The 23,150-nt window shown below is 37.6% G+C and overlaps 1 protein-coding gene across 25 annotated transcripts in view; it reads left to right on the top strand.

Annotated features, from left to right (window-relative positions):
- EPB41L3 (erythrocyte membrane protein band 4.1 like 3) overlaps positions 1 to 23,150 on the top strand; it is a 157,511-nt gene that overhangs the window by 51,238 nt on the left and 83,123 nt on the right. For 15 of the 25 annotated variants that reach the window (XM_087707238.1, XM_087707245.1, XM_087707230.1 and 12 more), the window contains exon 1: positions 5,069 to 5,185. The exons of 2 other annotated variants lie outside the window; for them this stretch is intronic. The gene's annotated coding sequence lies outside the window, so the exon portion shown is untranslated. Of the gene's footprint in view, positions 1 to 5,067; positions 5,186 to 5,475; positions 5,583 to 7,132; positions 7,277 to 23,150 lie in introns of those variants that run through there. 8 more of the 25 variants (XM_087707251.1, XM_087707249.1, XM_087707250.1 and 5 more) reach the window with 4 other exon arrangements.

Below are 23,150 nucleotides of genomic sequence, written 5' to 3'. Positions count from 1 at the left end.
CAGAGGTCCTTTCCAGGTGCCTCTGGGAAAGGAGGTGAGGCAGGTATCACACAGAAAGCCTTCTTAATTTGAGAGTATTCAGGCCCCCATGTTTGTGCTTTAAAACCATAACAAGTCCTCTTTTTAGAATAATTTTTATTTTTTTTCTATTCAATATAATTTAAAATGCTCACTCTGCACTGAAATAGTGAAAATGTAAGTTGTTGAATAGTGTTTTAAATTTGTTTTATCACATTTCATATCTATCATCTATATCATCTATATCTGTCTGTCTGTCAGCTGCTTTTGGTGTTCTCTGAACAGTAAAGAAAGAGGGGAGACATGGGAAGATTGACAGTGACAGATTTAGAAAGAGATGAAAATGGTTTTGTTTTGGGGAGAACCTCATGGCGGGACTCGTGTGCGTGAGTGTTCTAAGCCTTCCCACCAAACTGTGATTGTTTTGAGGATTTGTCTAAAAACACTGTAACTAGTGGTTCTCAACTTTTTCTTCACCATGGGCCCCCTTTAAATACTTTTTTGTGGACCATGGCCACAGATCACCAAAACTTAACTCAAAATTTAAATCATAGTGCGATTTGATATGAATTGTAAGTGATGACTATGAAAGGGATGCATAGAAATTTTGTAACCAACTGACACACTTTCTATAATTTGTAATGGAAGATGGTTTTAATGTTTTTTGTTCTGTCCGTTTGTGCTTGTTTAAAAATATATATTTAAAAAAGATTTAAATCATAACATTTCTTCAAGCCTTCATGAAACCCCTTCCTCCGTAATGACATTGTGGCCCCCCCATCGCGGCTCCCCCAGCTAACCACCGATTGAAAACCACTGCTGTAATCAAGGCAAAGGGTGTAGCACTAAAAGGAATATATCTGATTTTTCTTGCTTTCCTAATGTTATAATTCTCCATGTCTCAGGCTGTCTTGGAAAAACTTCCATTCAAAGGTCAGGAAAACAACCACAAGAGATTCAGAAGAAGGGAAATCTGAGCATATATATTTTCTATTAGCAGAACTGCATTCACAAATATTAGAATTCTTATTAGAATAAATTCTTAAATTAGTTTACATTAATTTTGTTGCATACAAATTCCAGTTTGTTACCAATAGATTGCTTCTCATTCAACTTTTATTATGTTCTGAACAGCTTTTAAATGGTATTTTGTGATAGTTTTATTTGATAAAGTATATTTGATATGTTTTGGTAAATTATAATTGACTCAAGGGAGCTCATAATAAAATAAAATAAAACCACAGAACTCTTAGTAGATCAAAATAAACTACAATAAATAAAACACAGTGCTAATAAATAATCAATATCCAGCTCAAAGTGGCCCGCAGTCAGTCCCCCAAAACAATAGAGAAATCAGTTGTACCACTCATCAATTTCAAATAATTTGCCATCTAACTTGGATAGGAGATACAAGTGTCACATTCAATTCAATTTTCCTTAGTAACTGCACAGGAGTAATGTATACATTTTGATTACAATTTACTTATTTTTTCCAGAGGGATCATTAAATATAAGCAGGTTTCATCAATGTAATGTTTCCAGATAAGTTTAATTACATGTCATAACCCACTGAAGAAGTTAGGGCTCACCTGAAATGCATCATGTTTGGAAACATTTTAGAATACCTTAAAATAGGTTACTGAAATGATTAGTTAACAATTCAGTTCTAAACATTAACATCTTTAAATTAAATTAAACCTTTAAATTCCTATGAAGCCAGTGAAACTTATTTCCAGATAAAATTAGTTGAATCAATGAAAAATAAATTGGAATATAAATATTATTTTTGTATTCTGGAATCACTTTAGAAGGTTAATTGAGGACAGCTGATTGAAGTTGCTTAACTAAGGTTCCAAAAGAATATGAAAAATAGCAAATTATTTTAAGTTTGTAGTACAGATCAATACCTAATGCTCATCTGGAACATTATCTTGGAAAAGATTGAAGGCAAAAGGAGAAGGGGATGGCAGAGGATAAGATGTCAATCAATGAATTTGGGCAAACTCCAGGAGGCAGTGAAAGTCAGGAGGGCCTGGCAAGCTATGGTCCATGGGGTTGTGAAAAGTCTGACACGACTTAGTGACTGAAGGAGACTTGGGATAGTGAAAAGAGAAGAAAAGGATGACAAACAGTAAGATTCACTTAGGGAAATGATGGCTGTACTAGTGGAAAATCTAGTGGAGTTTGGGAAAAATCATTTTGAAGGTCTGTCTGTGTGGCTGCTACTTGATGGCACGTAATCAAAAACAATCACTTCAAGCAGAACACCTCCCCCCCCTCTCTCTCACACTCATCATTGAATATTCATTGAAATCAGCAGTCCTTTGGAGACAAAAAATAAAATAAAATAATGGGATGGAAATTTCAGTCCTTATGAGTATCATCCTGCTACATATTCTTTATGGTAGTTGATGTCCAGACAAGAAGCACTCTCAGATTCCACTAATTCCACTTTATTGTAAGTTTACAATAACAGAACAAACCTGAAAAGACATTTACATACATCACCTTTACAGCCAAAGATGTAACAAAATTAGGGAGGGTTCCTTCTGAGTTTGTCACACGCACATTCCTGTTGTGGGCTAAGCTGCCTCTTATCTGACCATTACACTGGCTGCGGCTCTTCCCAGTGCCCCAAGCTCATTCTCATATGCCATTATACTTGGTGGTGGGTCCCCCCCTCCCCCACAACTGGTAAAATTCATATTTCAGCCAGGAAAATAAATGTTATTCCTTTTCACTGTCACATGGGTGAGCCCCACTAGGTAGCCCAGACCAGGAAATACATTCTTCACAGGAGGGTTAAAACTATTATTATTGAGATTGGTTATAATAATAGAATCATGTATAGTATATCTGATGTGATGTACTCTCTTCTCCTTATAATTTAGTAAATTAGGGAGGCATCTGCTTGATCTGTTTCTGAATGTCATCTTGTTCTGGACCTAAAAATGCTTCTGGGCTTTTGTCTAGATAATGATTCCTGCATCTCTCCATTAACCAGGGCAGTTCTAAACTGCATCAACAGAGAGACACCATCAAAAATATTGGAATACTGCATCCTGTTCTGGTTACCACAATATAAAAGAGATGATGAGGCCCTAGAAAGAGTGCATAGAAAAGCAACAAAGATAATAAGGGGATGGAGGCTAAACCATGTGTTTAGCCTAATAAAGAGAAGTCTTAGGGGTGACAAGATAGCTGTCTTCCAATACTTGAAGCACTGTCACAAGGAAGAGGGGGTCGATTTATTCTGCAAAGCACCTGTGGGTAGGACAAGAAGCAATGGATAGAAAACTCATCAGAGGAACATCCAACCTGGAACTAAGGAGAAATTTCTGCTAGTGAAAACAGTGATCAGCTTGCTTCCCGAAGTTGTGGAAGCTCCATCACTGGAAGTTTTTAAGAAAAGATTGGATAACTATTTGTCCAGTATGGAATAAGGACTCCTGCCATAGGTAGGAGGGTTGGATAATAAGACTTCCTAGGTCTCTTCCAGCACTAGGATTCTTTGATTCTACGGTAATCTTCTTTGCCCTCCAGATATGGATAAGCACAATATAAGTCCATTGTGGAGCCATGCTAATGCCATGCTATGGAAGGAGTACAATTTATATCCAAACAATTTCCTCCCAGTGATGAAAGCATTGCAGAATGGCTATATGAGTAAATCTTTAGTACAGAAGCAAATTTTATCTACATATAGTAACCCAAACAAAAATTCCAAGCTGGTAGAATTAAAACATTTGATCAATTCTATGAATTAATATTGGGGAATGATATGAGAAGCAATTATTAGGAAAATTCAAAGTATTTGGTAACTGCTGTACAACTGTTCACATAACCTAAACAAAGCCACTATGATTCCTTTTTGTTTGGCCTGGGGAAAATCATATGTAACTCTAACTACGTCTAAAATTTTGGCGTTTAGCTCAGCTGTGGCTTAAATTCTTGTTCTCAGTCTTTCCCATTTGAGACCAGTAATGTGAAGCTACCTTGGGGAAATCACTATAACCTGCTTTGACAGGAAGAAGTATTGTTGTACTAATGGATTTCTAGCCAACTTAAACACCATATTCTTTGTGCTGTGCAGGTTCTCATTTGCCATCTCTGACAAAAATGCACCTCTTTATCAATTTTGTAATTTTTAGTGTGACAGAAAATGAAAGTTGTCAACTACTTTTGAAGGTGCACAAGATTGGACAACTGGTAGTGGTATCTCTGACTCCTCATCAACAATCTGTTCTGCAACTTTGAGATGCTTTTATTATCCAGAAGAGAGGGACTATACAAAAGAAAGCAATGAACTAATGGACTACGCCCTCTGGGAGGTGCAGAGATGGAAGAAGGATTTTTGGCTCTCCCTACATTCTCTGTCCCTCCTGGTGGGTGATGTTAAGAACTGAAGTAGTTTGCTTTATCCCCCATCTCCCCACACCAGGCTACAGTGGTTGGCAAAATTAGGTAGTTCTTCCATTATTAATTCTGTGCTGCACTATCCAGAACTGCAGGCAGAGGAGACCGCCTAGCCTTTCTTTCTCTAGCCAATAAGATGGTCCAGTTCCGTCTTCTTAGGTGGTCAGACCAGGAGGGCAAGAAGGGTGTCAAAAGCTGCCCTTGCCTTCTTGTTTCCATATTTATTTGCTGCAGTGGCAAAGCGTAGAATAAAAGAGTAATTGGGAATAACCTGGGAATCTTCTGGATGGCGCATCTTCCCCCACCCTTCTTTTCCAGTCTCTGATGAAGAGATGACAAATAACTGTTGGCGTTAACTCAACCGGTTGCATTTCCTTCAAAACAAAGTAGAAGCGGCTAACCCCGTGTTGCAAATGCGTGCCATGTATAATAAGGCCTGGGAGACGGTCTTTGATAATTAAGTGTTCATGGTACAGCATCCGGTTCTAAGTAAAAGAATTGATTTTCTACTTTAAAAAAAACTGGCCGGATGTAGCTCCTACCTCGCTTAGGTCGGTCGGGGGGTCTTACAAGCGCTTGCACATTTCTGATTTGCTGAAAATTGCGGAGGGCTCGTCCTGGGCAGAGCCCGGCTGTGCTGCTGCTGCTGACGCGTGGCTCTGACTGCTGCAGCTGCTGCACGTCCTTGTGACGCGCTGAAACAGGCTTCGATCCCCGGGTCCCGGTTCTGCGGCTGCGGCTTTTTGATAAGGTACGCAGACCTCCCATCTCGCCTTTTGCATGGGGTTGTCACGCAGTTTGGGGAAAATCTCTTATGTAAAGTAGATTTGGAGAAATGGGGAAGATCAGAAGCTTCTAAGGCCTTCCTCTGCTGCCTTGATTTAAATCCGTAGTGATGTATATACTAGGAGCCATTTTTAAGTTAACAGTTCGCGGGGAAAGGTTTCGAGCGGGATCGGTCCGCAGAACGCCGGTATTACACGGGATGGGTGGATATGTACGTTTGCGTCCCATGTCTACGAGCTGGGGTGGGGTGGGAGGAAATACTTTGGGTAGAAGTCGCTGCACATTCACACAAGCCCGCAAACGAGAGGAATTTATGGCCTGGGTCCAACTGGCCAATTCATTGGATGACTTGGCTAAACTAGGTACGGCTGACTTGATTTATATGGCGAAGTACGCTTTATTTGCTAGACCCGCCCGTCTTCTTTCTGCTGATTTACTTATCGTCTCGGTGCGCCCTGAAGATTGGGACTGAGAAAGAGGGCGCTTGGGGGTGAGGGGAACCGGGGGAGGAGAGCGATAAATGCTGAAGGGCTCCTGGAGGAATGGCACGGTCTGCATCGCGTCGGCGAGGAAACGCAGAGGCAAACCGCAGCATGAATTGGCTGGAAGTGGCGGTGTGTTTGTCAGAGTGGTCCGACAAATGGTCTTGTTTGTAATGATCGCACATGCAAGTTGACTCCCCCCCCCCTTCCTTGCACTAAGGTTAAGGTCTGCAGCGGCTCCCTTTGGAGACGGTGGAATCCCGAAGGAATAGAGTCGCATCATTAAGGGGAGGGGGAAGGTGGTATGTTGGCGTCGTCATTTCTTTTATAACGCTCCTCGGCCGAGGGGAAATTGGGAAGAAGTCCGTGTGGAGCTGGAGTTGGGGGCAGGGTTGACTTTTGCTCAGGCGCGCTTCGTGCAAACGGCTTGTCTCTCTTGTTTATACATTTAGCAAAAACTGCAGGCGAACGCGAAACCGAGTCTGGTTGCATCCAGCCCGTCAGATTTTTTGAAGGGAACTCCCCTGGCAATAGGACACCCGCAGCCTCAACAGTGATTTACTTGATGGTGCGGAGCTAGGTTTGTTCAGGCGGTAATGAAGACTCCCGGTGGCCTGATTTTCCTCCCTTTCGCTTTGCTTGGGTGTCTTGAGTTGAGTCTATTGAGTTCTGTATGTAAAATGAAAGAAATGCGCGGATGAGTCTTGGTGCCTCCTTTGGAGTTCTGCGCAGAACCTCGCTTTCCTTTCTGAGTTTTTATTTTATTAATTCTTACAGGAATTATCTTTCCAAGGGTAGCAATGTCCTATTAATTATTCTTTTGGGCCGTCTGCGCTCTCGTTTTTTGATTTCTGGCGGCAGCCATGCGTTTCCCCTTGTGATAACTGCTGTCAGTTAAGCACCGTCCCTGATTATCTCTATTAATTATTGACGGTGAGTTGGATAGGGTCTTTTTAACGCTAAGAAATGGAAATAAATGGGGTTGGTGGGTGGGTCGATACTTTTTAAAAGAAGAAGAAATGCTTCAGCTTCTGTGGCGATGCTGCGAAGTAGTTTTGGTGGCAGAAGAAAAAGTAGCTTCATCCCGCCTTAAATGCCATGTGGTTTTTACTCCGCCGCGCTTGTTTAACTTAGAATTGTTCACGTCCCTGGGTTTCTTTCAACTTGACTGCTCTTTTGCAGGATTCGCGGCACCCGTCTGGCGTGGCTTTTTTGAGGAGAGGGCACACTCGGTTGGTGGCATCGTGTTCTGTCTCTCTCCGTGGGCTCCAGTCTGCCCCCCTCCCCTTCCACCCCGTCTCTCCCCCGCTCATGGCTTCTGCAATGCGGTGGGTGTGGTTATATAGTAAATTGTAGATCTGGACCTCTGCAGTGGAAGCGCTATCTCCTCCTTTTTGCCTTTCCAATCCCAAGGCCCTTGTGGCTGTTTGTATTTCGGCTGCAGAGGGGAGTTTAAAGTTGAGAAAGAAGACTTCTGCGGGCTTGAATGGAAAGATCGAGGGAAACAGCTGGTATTAATCAGATGTATAGGATGGGGGAGGAAACTAGAGGGAAGCAAAGAAGCAGGCAAACTTGTAAGCTGAGAATCAACATATGGTGTATTATGTTTAAATCGTGGTGCTGTTTGGAAGTGTTACTTTTCTGGTTTTAGAGTGCAACTTTCTTTAAAAAAAACTGGTTGATGACCACTGAGTATTTGATTGCAAAAGTCGCAATGAATTTTGTATATTTTGAGAGAAATGCTAAATGGAAAGTAGTTGTCCATTTCATATAAAGTAATGAAGCTAGTATTTTACATTCTTGTGTGATCTTTTAAAAAAATTCTGTTAAACGTATTATTATTCTATTTTACATTTCTGAGAAAGTTTGAATTTTAAGCTTGTTTATGCATAGTGTTCATTCATGCCATTTTGCATCTACATTTCATTGCAAAATACACAATATCATTTGCAGCTTTTTATTACTTTTTTAATTGTCTTTGTTTTATTAACTAGTGTAAGTCAGTTGATAAATGATACAAGTTAAATATGTAGGATAATTGTGCAATACATTAAAATGGTATTTCACTGTAGCCTTTTAATGATTTCATTGACATTATTAATATTGTTCTAAAAGTGAAGAATGGTTACAGGTAAATTAACTTATATAGACTTAAGCTTGTATTTAAATTCTATTTGGACTTAGTGCAATTTATAAAGGAGCGTTGGAATAGGTCAACATGGGTTTTGCTTTTAATTTCTCATTTGATTAGTACCTTCATAATATTGAAAAGTGGGATTTTATTCTATGTCATCTTGTATTTGGCTTAGTGTAGAAGTTCCTAACATACTTAACATTTTGCTAACTGCTAGCCACATCTTCCATTGAATTTCCCTTAAAAATATTTAGTTCTATCTAATTCAATGCACTTTCTCCTAGATAAATAAGTATAAATAGGTTAGCTTTAATTATTTTAAATAAAATTGTTTAATATAATCTAGAGTTGAGTGGAAGTAAAATATCTAATGTGAAATATGATTTCCTTTCCTAACCTGATTAGAGGAATTCAGCCATAATTCCTATTATCTCCTATTAACATGACTATGATGAATGAGGATAATGGAAATTGCACTTCAAGAGAACATATTGGTAAAGCACAATGTAAAGGAAAACTATTTTTAGTAAAATAAACTTGCAATAGCTGTTTTTTAAAATAAATTTGACTTTCTTTAGATAGCATGATTGTCAGCCTGGTAAAGCTCTTCTGATTCTTTTGCTAGTAAAGACAGCAGTATGTGATTTCAGGGACAACCATAATCTTGTCATAGTTTGTTTTGTTTTTACTGAAATTGCTTTGACTGGATTTGTTTCTGAATTATTGCACCTCCTTATTATGGAAAGTGAAAGTTTATAGAATGTACTGCTTCCATTGTGCCTGCCCTAAGAAAGTTCACTGATGGCCCTCTTATTTTTGTAGTGTCATGCTATGAAGAAAGGGTGGAGACTACAGAAAAAACACTGGAATTGTAGCAATGAAGTCTTAATGCTGCTTTGGACATGACATCACTTTGGCTCAAGAAAATTAGGGTGGGGCTGTGAGACTATCTGGGCTATCATAATAAATCCATTAAATAAGATTACAGTTGTCTTTTCATGTCTGTATATGTTTAGAAATAAAATGACAGAAAATAGATGCTGTGCTATTCCGAATTTGTTTTTCCAATAATTGTCTCCAATAATATTATATAAACTAATTTGACAATATATTTGTGCCAATGTTAGTGCACCTTGTGCGTGCCTACTCAGAAGAATGAACCCACATGCTCAGTTGGGTTTATTCTTAGGTAAATGTATTTTTCTGTGATAACCTAGAAATGCTTATTTTTAAAATATGTGAATATTTACTAAAATTAATTAAAAACATTATTCCTCAATATATCTTAATAATGCTCAATATTTGAGCATTCTTGTAAAAAAGCAAGGGAAGATAGAGTTTGAGATTAATTATTGCTGGTACAAAGTACACAGAACAAGATTATATGATTCATAACTTGGGATCAAATAAGTATATGGCTATTTTATAGCATTAAAAGTATTAAAGTAGTATGGAAGTAATTATGAGTTCACTCAACAGAGAATGTCAATCATTTGTTACACTGTAGAATTCACCATGCAAGTTTAACAAGTCTAATCCAATCAAATAAACTGTAGCCTCAATAATATTTTATATTTGGACTCTGAAGACTATCATTTGTCTGTCTATCAGATTTATATCCCCCTAACCCCCCCCCCTTAAAGTTACTCTGGGCAGTACACAACCATCAGATAAAATAACAATTGTAAAAGTTATAACAGTTATAAAGTATAAAAATCCATATCAATAAATATCATAAAACCAAAGATACAATCCCAGATGAAGGGACGATAAGAATGGCATCTCAACAATGGAGCTATCAAGTCCCAGGCCTGATAATATAAACAGGTCTTGAAGGTCTTTGAATATAAAAATTTATAGAGCTAATCTAATTTTGGGGTGAAGGATGTTCTATATCAGGGGTGTCAATCTCAAGGCCTGTGGGCTAGATCCAGCCCATGAGGTAGTTAGAACTGACCCGTGGGGCTGCCCTGGAAACACTGAGAGACTGGCCCGCAGTGCCTCTTGTCAGTGAAAACAGCTTGAAAGGGCCACGCATAGCCCTCCCGCTTTCTCTGGCAGAGGGCAGGACATCGAGCTGGCCATAGCCAACCCAGCCACACCCACTCGGCCCCCTGCAGTCAAACATAACCCTGATGTGCCCTCAATGAAATTGAGTTGACACCCCTGTTCTATATGGTGGATTTTCCCATCAGAGGAGGCACATGTAGGTCCCTAGCTCATGGTACCTTCCTTCTCTGCCAGATCCAAAGAGGCAGGTTGAAACAATTCCTCAACCCTGTTCATGTCCAAGGAAACAAATTTTGAAAACTGTTACTTGTGAACTTGTGAAACAAGATGCCATGTGATTGTACATCTGTCAGTATTTCAAAATATTTTCCCAAGCCTTTAAACTCTGACACAAGTTGAAATAAACATTACAAGTACAACTGTGCAAATACTATTTTCCATCTGTGTTAAACATGTCATCCTTAGCCCACTAGATTGTGTTAGTACTGCAGAAATATTGATGAATTGCTTTCATCAAAAGTACGCAAGCTGAGAAAACATCAAGAACCGTATCTGAAAGGAAAAAAAATGTAGCATAAATTAAATTTCATAATAGGCTGTTGTCATTTGTTTTTCTTTAAACTTTAGGCTTCCTATTTTTATTTTCCAGAACATTTAAAACATTCTAGTTATTTTAAGATTTTTTTTGCAGCTAAATATTTTTGTTCATGCTTGAAAAAATAACTGACAATACAGTAATTTGGAAAATTGGATGTGCCCTCTTTCTATTTGTCAGGATAACTCAATTTTTTATTTCTTCATCTGAAGTAAAAAGTTTTAATCTTGATGCCATAATTTTATAATTTTAAAAGCACATCTGATTACATAGATTTATTATCAAGTGTTAACTCCTGATAACCTGAAAATGACCTCAGCAGACATGTAATTGACAAAGTCTTGCTTCTTAGTACTTTTGACATATGGTAGAAGGAGAAAAAGTAGGCTGCAAGAAGACATCATATGGTTCACCCATATGTCCCTGGCAAGGACTGTCCTGCAGGCTTATTGTTCTAAGCTTTGCCATTAGCAGTAGTTGCCATAATGATATTGGAGGAGCAACTTGCCAGGAAGGGTAAGAAGCAGCTAAAAATAAATAATTTGAGATAGATTTACTATATCTGAATGAATCTTCAGTGTTACTCCATATAAATAGATTTGTTGCTTTATCATTTAAGTGCACAGTACAACATTGGTCTGTATCAACAAATCAGGTCATTGTGAACACTAAACTTTTAGATAAATTGAGACTACTAATCAAAATATAGCATCAAATTAGTTAAATTTTATCTTCAAAGCATCATTCCCTTTTGTGATGACAACTCAATTAAAGGTATGAAATGGATCTAGAACCTTGCTGCTTATATAAATTTGGTCAAATATTTTAACTGTCCACTATAAATTACATGTGAACTATCGTAGCCCAAATACTGTTGTCTTTTCTATAATAATCTTTTCTCAGATGAATGTTTGGAAAATGTAAGAGCTATCCAATGAAAGATTACCTCGCAACATTTTAGTCTTAAAGAGCCTAAGACTGTATGTCCAGAGGCGAATAAAATGCATTTAGTGCATTTCCCCCCCAAAATTAAATATTAACCACTTGATTTTTAGTGTATCCATTGCAATAATAACAATAAATCTTGTCAGAACTTGTTGGTTAAGATGATACTCAGTAAAACAAATATGAATTCTAAGAGTGGGTTCAGGGAAGTCTCATGTTTAAATTCCCATCTTTATAATTTCTAAATCACACTTTCCTTTTGGGTTTGTTTGTGTGAGATCACAGCTTAGACTGGCAGTTGGTAACTTGTTCACTGTTGTCATTTTTTAAAATGTTAGTATTCACATCACTGTTTTATCACTTGCATAAGAACCAGTTTTTTGTAGTAGGCAGCAAGCAGATGGATTAACTCACTACCAGTGATCATTTCTGGCTTGTATAGCTGGTTTGCTTTGAACACTCAGGAGCTGATTTGGGATGGGTCTGGTCTCATTAGATAACTGGCCATGAATGTGGAGAGGCAGCAGGAGTATGAGAATGAGGTAGGATGATTTGGTGAGTAAACTTTGGCTAGTGACTACAGGGAATCTGGGACAAACCAGGTAGTAGATTTTTATAGACAACCATTTGGGAATCACTGCTTTTGATCATATCTGTTAAGTTAATTTAGATATACATAGTCTTTGATTTATGATGATAATTGGGATCGGAAATCTGGTCATAAATTGAGATACCCACATGATCAGAAACACTTTTCTGACTTTTTCACTGAGATCCTTAAACAAACACTGTGGTCATTAAGTGAATTGTCATGTGCTGCAAAGTGCTGCAATGAGTCATAAAGCTGCTGTGTTCAGGATATGGTCATGTGATCCTGGGGGCACTGTATCACCACTTACCATGGTCAGGAATGCTTCATGGGCCACAAAACACACATTCCATGGCTGTCACAACATGAAATAATTGTAAAATGAGTGTTTGTAAGTCAATAACTATCTGTACACTGTTTCCTTCCAAGATGTTTTATGTCTCGATTGTAAGAGCTTTTATAATTGGGATTGGTGGTGGTGGTGACGATGATGAATTTCTTCTGCTTGCATCTGTCTTTTTATTCCAACTAGAGAAAACAACTAAAGGATAGTAATTTGCCTAAATGCATCCATGTAACACTGTAATTGAGGGCAGATTTGAACCAATTTTGTCCCTTAATCACTATTTTACAGTTGTTCCACAAGCTGACTTGTTTCTACACCGAGGATTAAAGTAACTGGAAAGACTTCCGCTAACATACAATATTAAGTCACTTGATCCTCAATTATCCTTCCCCATGACCAACTCCTGTAGCCCCTTTCTTCTGTATTCTGAACTCTAAAAAATGCAAAAGCCAACTCTAAGGTTCAACTTTGCTGAAATCATGAATAGGACTGTAATAAGAAGGCTGCATTACTTGTCAGTTCTTGGACAAATGGGAATACTTTGTCCTGGTTTTGAGCCACTGTCACAGGTACTTTTGTCCTGTTCTTGAGCCATTGTCACATGTACTTCTTAGCCTGTCTTGAGCCGCTGTCAAATAGAGGCTTTTGGTCTGCTTCGGGTTGTCACTTCCGTTGCTTATTTGCTGGTCTACTTTGAGTAACAGTTAATGACAGGAGGGGGGGGAATTAATGTGCAATAACTAACCAACACTTTACTTGCTGTTCTTGCTGTTGGCTCATGGACAGGTAGAGGGGATGAAGGCAAAGAAAAATGGCAGCAGCAACTATGGGTAGGAAGAGATGGATTATTGGGAAGACATAGGAAGATTCACACCTGAAACACACCTGAATATTCTGCACATATACAGTATGTTCATTTCTTTGGCAATGTTAAATGTGTATTTGAGTTTCTTGCTTCAGCCAATCACAATTAAAAATGAAACAAAGATTATACTTCTGAGTATAGGAACTCTTATTCTACAGTATACTATGAGGTTCATTTTCAGTTAAATCTGCTTAGGGCCACATTGTACCCACCAGTCAGACAGTGAGGAGGTTGGGGAGGAGCATGGGCCAGTCCTGGAGCCTGGGGAAGGCTCAGATGGGGGCTCTGCGTCGGAGGCAGAGATGGCAAAGGCCATCTGGCATTGATCAGGTGCCTCTGGAGCAGTAGTGAGGCAGGGGAACAGTTGGAGCCTGCTCCCAGTGTGTGCATGCGCAGAGCTGCCAGAAGAAAATAATAACTCAGAAATCAGGATAGACAGGAGGAAAGTCATTGGCCCTCCCATAGGAAATAAAAGAGGAGCAGGAAATAATTCGTTCGGTCGTTAGATTCATTTCAGGAGTGTAAAGATCTGTCCGTGAATCTCAGAGATTCTGTGCCCAGTCTTTCCTTGCACAGCACCTCATTTGAAAACTATTTCCAAGATAGGTAAGGTCTGTAGTCATAAATATTCCTTTGAAAGACTGCTTGCCAGGTCTTGCTGAATGTGAATGTGAGGAATTAACGTTTGTTTAATAAAAGGGGTTTTGTTGTGACCAGGACTCTGCCTCGTGTTTTTGGGGGAATCCTAGGTCAGAACATATATCTACTTCATGTAAAGCTTAAGCAATTATTGTAAAAGACCTTAATACCTGTGTAAAGTTTAAGTTTTGATTTTTTTTTCTAAGCTGGAGAAAAAAAGCAAGAGTTATCGGATAATGATCCCTAAGTGACTGTGTGATTTATATCAAACAATTGGTATGACAGTTGGAGGAATATGATTTATATCTAACAATCGGTTTTTGTACTTTGGAACACACTGTATAAAAGATTGTTACTGATAGATGAAATGAAATATGTTTGTAGTTGAGATTGGAGGGGGGGGGGAAGATGCATGGAAAATATAGCATCCTTCAGTTCTGTTGTAGTGGTTTTCCTGTTGTAGACTTTTCAGACAAGTTATTTATTTTTCACAGACAAATAGTGATTGTTTTTGTTTTCTTCCTGATGTCTTCCTCTGTGCTCCTAAGCCAAAGGCTTTATTTGAATGCAGCAGCATATTGAGACAGAAGTACCAAAATATTGCTTAAAAATTAAATCAAGTTGATTTCCAGTTAACCTTTCCAAACACTGATTAGAATGAGTTTATGAGTTTTATTAGTATTTGTAGGCCGCCCTTTTCCCTGAGGGGACTCAGGGCGGCTCACACAAAACCGGGAAGGGGGAATACAGACATTAAGATACAAACATATAATAAAATAGTAGGCAACATACATTCATCATTCGGGAGGGGTAGCTATCCTTATCCCCAGGCCTGACGGGGGAACATATACAATTGATTAGTAAATAGTCAGAACAAGGCCTTAAATAAAATATTGGATAAGAGAGGTTGCAGTTTATTTATGTTTAAATTTTGTTTTGCTTGAATTGTAAAAAAATTAGAAATCCAAGAAAGAACACCTAACTAAAATTTAAACTCTGTTGTCCAAAAATACAATACATTGTAAATGCTCTGTATGTTCTGTAATAGAAGTATGGCTCCGTCTCAGCTTTACATTAAAATTTAAAAATGGAACATTTGTTCTATTTCACACTTATAAGTAGTCCTCAACTTACAATGATTTTTTTAACAACCAATGGAACTTAAAATGGCATTGAAAAACTGACTTATGACCATTCTCACACTTGGTTTGTTTTCTTTGAGTGACACAAATTCAGATAAGAAGGCAAGTTATTTCTGCACAGAAAGTTGGCTTGGTTTCATCTGTCATTGCATCTTTTGAATTTGACCTAATAATAACAAATGGTAATAAAAATAAAAAGCTTCAAGTTGTCACTTCAAAGAGTTAGGGCCACAACATACAAACAATACTGCTACAACAGATAACTGTATCTTTCTTGCTCTAAAAATAATGCTGGAGTTATGCTCTTTTACTGGACAAGTATTTCTCAACACCAGCAGCTTTAATACGTTTAGACTTCATCTGCCAGATTCACCAGTAAGCATGCTGGCTACATGAAGTGAAGTCTTCACATCTGAAAGTTGCTGAGGTTGAGAAACACTGGACTATGCCATTGCTTTTCATTAACTTCTTTCCACATGAAGCCCTTTATATGTGTTGCACTTCAATTCCAGGAAGTGACACGATAAACTTTAGCAATTCTGGCAAGGACAATTTGTTTTGTTTTGCTTTGGTTCTCTTTATTTTGCTTTACTTCGTTTTGCTCTATATGCGTATCCTGATATTGAGTTAAATAGAGATGCCCCAGATATCGATGTATTGACTAGCTGGCCATCATTTTTCTGGGCAGTAATGATTAAATTGATGAATCTCCAAAGGTGAAGAAAGCCTTCAGTAGTGATTTTGTTCTACACAAATGAACATGGGCGTGGGGGCTTCTATTAGCAACTCTATTCACTATCGTTAACTGATTGTGACATAACTCAGATGACTTGACGGGGATTGCTATAGTAGACCCAATATACAGAAAAAATAACAGATCTTGCTAATTATTGATTTTATAGCTTTTTGTGGGTAGTAACCAAATTGTATGCTAAGCATGAGACCCAAGAGCTCCAAGATGGAATGGAACTAAATGACACAATTGGAATGAACAAGTGGATTTAATGGAGGAATTCAACTACAGATCACATTCTTGTAGTTAATTGTTCAATGGAGAAATATATTAATAAATTGAATAATTTATTCAATAAATAAGTGGAAACCAGCCTTATATGTCAGTTTCTTAGTTCAAGTTGTCTGACTGTATTCAGAAATAACTGAGGGGGAAAAAAACCCTCAAAATATGACATTCCATTGAGATTTTCTTTTCCTGATGCACAACTGATACCTATTTAAGAACTTTTCTACACTGCAATGTTCAACTGTTTGTCTCTGTTTATAAATCAGCTATGAATGAAAATAGGTTAATCATTCCCTTTTTAAACAATTTCAGTCTTTTCCTTCTTTTTGACCACAGAACTGCCCAGGAGTTCTGGTCAGAAAACTTCTGATTAGTGGATTTCCCTGTTTTACTTCCCTCTTCTCCTTTTCCTCTATGACAGTTGACTTTCCATTCTGTGAGCATATATTTTGAGAGATAGTTGGGGGAAGGGAGGGTGAAGTAACTCTTCCAGTACTTAATTACGAGAGGAAAAGGGTACAGATTTTCATTGCAGGCAGCTCAATACTGTATGAAAGGCCCATCAAAGAGCGGGGGGGGGGGGGGGGGAGGTGTAGCTCTCAGAATTGGAGTGAAAGCATTTGAGTAAGATGGAAGTAAGTGCAGCAGAATTACTTTGCTTACATCAGCAGAGTAGAAACAGTACTGTTGATGGGGAGCAAAACAGCTTGGGCAGAGGTGAACTTCTCAGTAGCCTAGCTATGAGCTAAAGACAACAGTCGGTCATTTCTGCTCCTGAAATGATAGGTAGCTTGTCCTCATTCTGTGGCAAGCTGGAAATGCAGATTAGTCCTATTAAGGAAGATAAAATCCGCAAGATTTCTCTCAGAAAATACATACTGTACACACACGCACGAACGCACACACACACAGAGGGGTGAGGCAGGAATGTGTTTGGTCTATTTAACTTCTGCACTGACCCTGTGGCAGAATCTTTAGTCATCTGAAACATCCACATTTCCAAAAATGTAACATTCTCCCATTGAATGTATGGATGCACCCATCATCTTGCATACTTCCACTGAGATCAAGAGTAGTAGACTCTTTAATACAGTATTTAAGACTGGGTAAGCTGGTTGTTAATTTGCAAAATCGAAACAAAACTTCTGGTATAGATAGTCCTTGACTCGTGATCACAATTGGAAACGGGATTGCCAGTGTAAGTTAATGTGGTTATAAAATGAGATGTCAACATGGCAACACCAATTTTTGACGGCAATCCCAGTATTCCCTGTTGCAGTTGTTAATGGAGAATTGGGGGTCACTACGTGAATGCCCATTCCAATCCAAGCCATTCCATTGGTCCTTTTCAGCCCGAAGCCTCAATAAGGTAAGGGACTGCTTCCAACTTCCTGCTTCCACCTACATTCACACCATCGCTGCCAGTTTGGTCATCCTGCACCCTGCCGTGCTTCATAAAGCTGTACAAAGACAGCACAGCTTTCTGAAGACTTTGGAAAGAGGGTGGGGGGTTAGTAGGAAAGATTTACCAGAAAAGCTGGTTCAAAAAAGGAGACAGCAGAAGGTGAAAGGTTGGTGTAAGAATTGGAAGAGAAGGCAGCTGGGTGAATGAATGCTTGCTGCAAGGCAGAATACAGGGTTACCAAAAGGGAAAATATGCCTGGGGCCAGGAGATAGGTGGTAGGCAGATTTGAAGGAGGTTTCTTGTCTTATTGAGGCTCAGGACTTGGAGGGACCAAGTTTTTATTATTGTTATATTTAGTGTGTGTGTGTGAGGTGTCTTTGCTGATTGGTAATCATAAAGCCACATAGCATCATTTACCTTTCAAGTAGAGGCTGAATGGTCCTCTTTTGTGAATATTTTAACTGGGATTTCTACATAAAAGAATGTGTTTGATTTGATAACCTAAACAGCCTCTTTCATTTTTATAGTTCTGTTACGCTATTTTTAAAAAATGAATAAAATTAACTCTTATTCAGACAGACAGAAAATGAAAAAAAAATACAATGGGGAAAAAATAGGAAGAAAGCAAAACATAAAAATATAAATATGTTTTCTCCCTGTATTTTGCTTTTTATATAAAATTACACAATAAGTTTCTGTGAAGGATCATATTTAATTGCAATTTTTGTGCATAATCTTTATGAACAAAGCATAAAGCATTATGACTATCCTTAAATTCACAATATTTATTCATTTATATTTGGCTTAAAAGTAAAATTGCCTTTGATTTACTTAGAGCTTTCTGTCATTACTGTGCATCTTAGTATGATACCGAGGTAATTTGCTATAGTGCCTTTCTTGGGGAATTCTCTGCCCCCCCCACCCCCCAATCCTTCTAGTCTCTTTCTAATCAAGCATTCAAGCATTACTTGGTCACTTTCTGTTAATGCTCATACTACTTCCACTTCGTTGGTTTAGTTTTCTCTGTTCATTAGTATCAAGTCATTTTTCTGGGTCTTCTTCACCCTGCTGTCATGCATCTTCTTATGCGGGCCCTATTTTCAAGATTTTTCTCTTTTCTGAGCAAGGATTAGAAAAATGAAAGTCAAAGGACCAGTGCTGATTTCTTTCAAGGCACTGTTTGGGGCAGTTTGGCTGGGAAGCATATAATAAAATGTGTCATTACATGTATCATTAAATTAGTGTAAAAGTCAGATGACCATTCTTAGCCTTTGCCAAAAATATTTCTAAAACAGTGTTAAGATTTCATTTCTGTTTTGCAGTTTGTGTACTGGTAGTCCTCAACTTACAACAGTTCATTTAGTGACCGTTCAAAGTTACAACGGTACTGGAAAAAGTGATCATTTTCCTTGTTACAACCTTTGCATCCCTGTGATCGTGTGATCTAAATTCAGATGTTTGGCAACTGGTTCATACTTACGACCATTGCTGCGTCCCAAGGTCAGGTGAGCTAACAAGCAAAGTCAATGGGAAACCAGATTCACTCAACAACCGGGTTATTAACTTATTATTTGCTAATCATTCATTTAACAGCTGGGACAAGAAAAGTCATAATATGGGGCAAAACTTGCTTAACAACAGAAATTTTGGGTGCAATTTTGGTCATAAGTCAACGACTACCTGCATTAGCTAAATTAGTTTATATAATCCCATAGAACCTGATCTTGAAAATCACAACAGTAATACACTACTTGCACTTATGTAGTCTAAATCCCTTATCATGATTATACTGATTCTAGATTGTAAAATATTTTTTTCTTCAGTTGGCATGGATCCCATGAATTTGTGATGGGGGAAACAATTAAGCAATTATATAAGGAAATGGAAGTATCATGTGATGGCAGGATGAGGATGAAAATTATGTGGGAATTTCCATGTTGAAGAAAACTTGGTTTTGAAATTTTAGAGTAACTCCTTTCACATACCATATTTTTCGGAGTATAAGACGTGCCAAGATTTTAAAGAGGCATTTAAAAAAAAAAAACGTTTTTGCACTCTGCAGACCACCCAAAAATGGCCCGTTTTTTGTGAAAACAGGCCCATTTCCCCCCCTAAAAGGGCATAAATAGCATTTAGGAGGCTTGTAGAGTGCTCCTGGGCGGTGCGGGGGCCAAAAACGAGCCAAAAATGGCCTGTTTTCACTCATTTCTGCCCTCCCCAACCCCCAGGAGCATTCTGGAAGCCTCCTAAAGGCTATGCATGGATATTTTGGGGAAGGGGTGGGGTTTCGGGAGGCAAAAAATGCTGTATTCAGTGAATAAGATGCATCCAGGTTTTCAGCCTCATTTTGAGGGGAAAAAGGTACTCGGAAAAATATGGTACATTCTTTGTTGAAGGATCAGCTACTTATTTTAAAAAGGGCTCACAAGTTAAAAATGTATTTATTAACTTTATATGCTATCTGTTCCTCAACTTCTAGCAACAAAGTATATACATATGTCTGTAAAATTGCATAAAAATCATTTGTATACTGCTTTAAATTAACAGCATTTTAATTTGAGGGATTTGCTTAAAGGCTCCTACATCAGAAGCAGTTGTGTTAGTATGGAAATGTTGTCCACCCTTGTTTTCAGCTTCTGTTTTACTTTCATTTTCTCTTTAATTATCTCTTATGTGAAAAAATTGTTATCTTCCCCATTGTCTTATTTTTTTTTAGAAACGTCACTGCCAAACAATAGAAACAGTTCTGCTTTTGCTTAATTTTATTAAGGCACAGGTGTGCACATGCATATAGCGTATGATTTTTGTATAAATAGCTCTTAATACAATATTGTCAAGTTGGAATATTCTCATTAATATACATATAAGATGAAATTGTATTAAGCAAAATTGCTAAATATTCCTACACATTTATTGAAGTCATTTCATTTCTTGCTGTTTGCATTATCAATTTGGACTTCTATTCTGGATTAATTATCTAAAGTTGGGAAACATTTGCCAGATGTGTCTTCCAACTCACAGTATACCATAGATTTCGGACTATAAGATCCACTAGTGTATAAGACGCACCAAGATTTCGAAGAGGTAAGTAAGAAAAGAAAGTTTTTGTCCTACCTGGCCCCCAGAAGCACTTTGCAGGCTTCAGCAAAAACACCTCCATTTTTGCAAAAAAAAATTGCTTTCCAAAATTGAGATGCCTTACCTTCCAAAAGTAATAAGTTTGGAGAGTTTTTCAAAGATATTTTGTACAAGTTTGTTGACGTAATTGTTTGTGACTATTTGTAATGCGTGAAGATAAAAATTTCAAACAGGAGACAATATATATCTAATTATTATTTGGGCCTTCTATTTCTGCCCTAGTAATTTTATGGATGTGCTCATTCTTTTTAAGTCGGGAGGTTTCTACCACATTCATTTTTAATTCCTTTTGGATATGTAGTACTTCTTATCACAGATCTTTTTTTTTTTAATCATTTAACTATCGTTAGTTTTTGTAATTTGTTACCAGAAATATATAAGGGTCTGCTGATAGATATACATCGGTTGAACAATTTTCCTGTATAAAGAGCTATCTATCGAGGATGGTTTAATTGGTTTTCGTCACATTATATAAGATCCTTAAAATCCTTTGCAACTGCACTGTCCTACATTGTATGACCAATTCCAAGCCTTCCTTCACTTGAAAAGATTAAAACATTTACATGCTTCTCAAGTTATGACTCATGCGACATTGGATACTCATCAGTTCATTGAGTGTTCTTAATTTGAATAGCTACAATCTAATTCTATTATATTCTATTGGAAATGAAGGGATTATTTGTGTGTGCAGGAATTCTTCTTAAATAGTTTCATTTATCCATTGAAGTTTTTCAGCTCCGCCTATATGAGTAATCTCACATATGAAACAAAAAATATTTCTAAAAGGTGGTCTGGGAGCCTGTCCTGTCAGAATATAAGTAAATCAACATATACTGTATGTAGATTCGGAATGGGATAACATTTATGTATAACGTTAATTGGCTATAACAGAAATACTAAACCATTGATACTTGAAAAGTTTTTTAGAATCACCTATGGACTCACGAAGAGAATATTAAACAAATTATTCTTTCTGATTCAATCTGGCACCAGCTGGAAAGTTTAATAATAGAGTTGGGAAACCCTGCTGGGATTAAGGGAAATTAGTTGAAAGGGTGAATTAATGACAGATATTTGCCATAGGTCCCAAGAAGCAGTTTATGTTGGCAGTAAAGTGTAACGTATAACATGTGTGCTTCAAACACTTTCGAATGCCAGATGTTAAATTTGTATAGAATAGATCAAAAATATGAATATATTTGTTTATAACAGAAATGACTTACCTTTTTACTTAAGATAAGATAGCACACTAACGTGCAAAATATAACTCCTATATATTGCATTATTTTATGCACACCTCTGGAATAATTTCATTTATTTGCATTGTGCTTCAGTAGGTGGCAGCAAGTAGCTGGCTTCAGTCCCAACAGCTAAAACGAGCTAGGCCTTATTAATACTTAGATGGAAAACTAGGAAGAGGTGCAAATTTTCTTGAAGAGGAAATTACACAATTTATATTCCACCATACTCTGATGTATATCATTTTGCATTTCAACCAGAAGGAATGCTTAGGTATTTGCCAAGCTCCTGTAGGATAATCTCCAGACAACTTACAGTAGTGTTTTAGCTACAGTAAATTACTGTAGCTAAATTTTAATTACCTCCTTTAAAATATGTTGTTATGATTCTTAAGATATAATCAATGCTTAAGATGCAATCACTAAAAATGAGAAATGTGTTACTGAAGTAAATGCTTAAGAACTTGAAAATTAACTATGGGCTATTATCAATAATGGTTTTTTTTTTTCTTTAAATAAGCAGCATTTAAATGTAGACTGTAAGCGGTAAGGTTGAATTTCATTTTCACATGTTACACTTCTTCCATTTGGCTTCTCTCTGACCTCAATCTACTCCTCACTTGAATTCATTCAGAGTAAATTTCTTTTGCAGGTTCATTTATTAAATTTATATGCCACCCATTTCTCTAATAGGGCAATTCTGTATGCCTTATATATCATAAAAAGATAACTAAAAAGTAATTAAAATGTTTAAACTATGTAAATTAAAAAATACAAAAATATGCAATTTAACACTATGGGGAAAAAAATCCAGAACCAGGAGATGGACAGCACAGAGATGAAGTCTTCTTACCTTGTCAACCACCTTTAGTGATTAGCACTCCCCTCGGGGCCCCAATCTATGGGGCAGAGCCAAACTTTACTCCCCTTCCAGTAGGCCAAAAAGGTGAGCATAGATCCCACCCTTGTGGTAGAGTGTTCCACAGAGTTGGGGCCACAGGTTGATGGACTCTAATCCATCCAAGCTAATCTCATTGTGAATATGTGAGTTTTTAGGTGTTACAGGATTCTTTCGGCTTTAGTTCTTTGCTATAAAAATATAGTATGGCTACCTCTTTGTGCAGTATATTACAATCAATTTGCAAATCAGTTTATAATCTGAAATATGATTGGTACTTCTCTCATACCAGTGCCCAAGGAAAAAGAGTACCATATTAGAAACGTATTTGCCAAGATCTACAACTTTAAAAATATGTGACTTCTGATTGTAATGCAGTTACTATTAGAAGTGTAGTTCTCTTCTTCTTCAGCTTTGCCCTTGATTGCACTTGTTCAGTGAGTGTAAAGAAAAACTATCTTCTTCCATCAACATTTTTTAAAG

This window comes from Thamnophis sirtalis, unplaced genomic scaffold (genome assembly GCF_051295495.1).
Source record: "Thamnophis sirtalis isolate CommonGarterSnake01/CBP01778 unplaced genomic scaffold, rThaSir2_p1.2 scaffold_2, whole genome shotgun sequence".
NCBI classification, from domain to species: Eukaryota; Metazoa; Chordata; class Lepidosauria; order Squamata; family Natricidae; genus Thamnophis; species Thamnophis sirtalis.
Note: the sequence above shows the minus strand (reverse complement) of the source record. Positions and strands in the feature narration are given on the sequence as shown.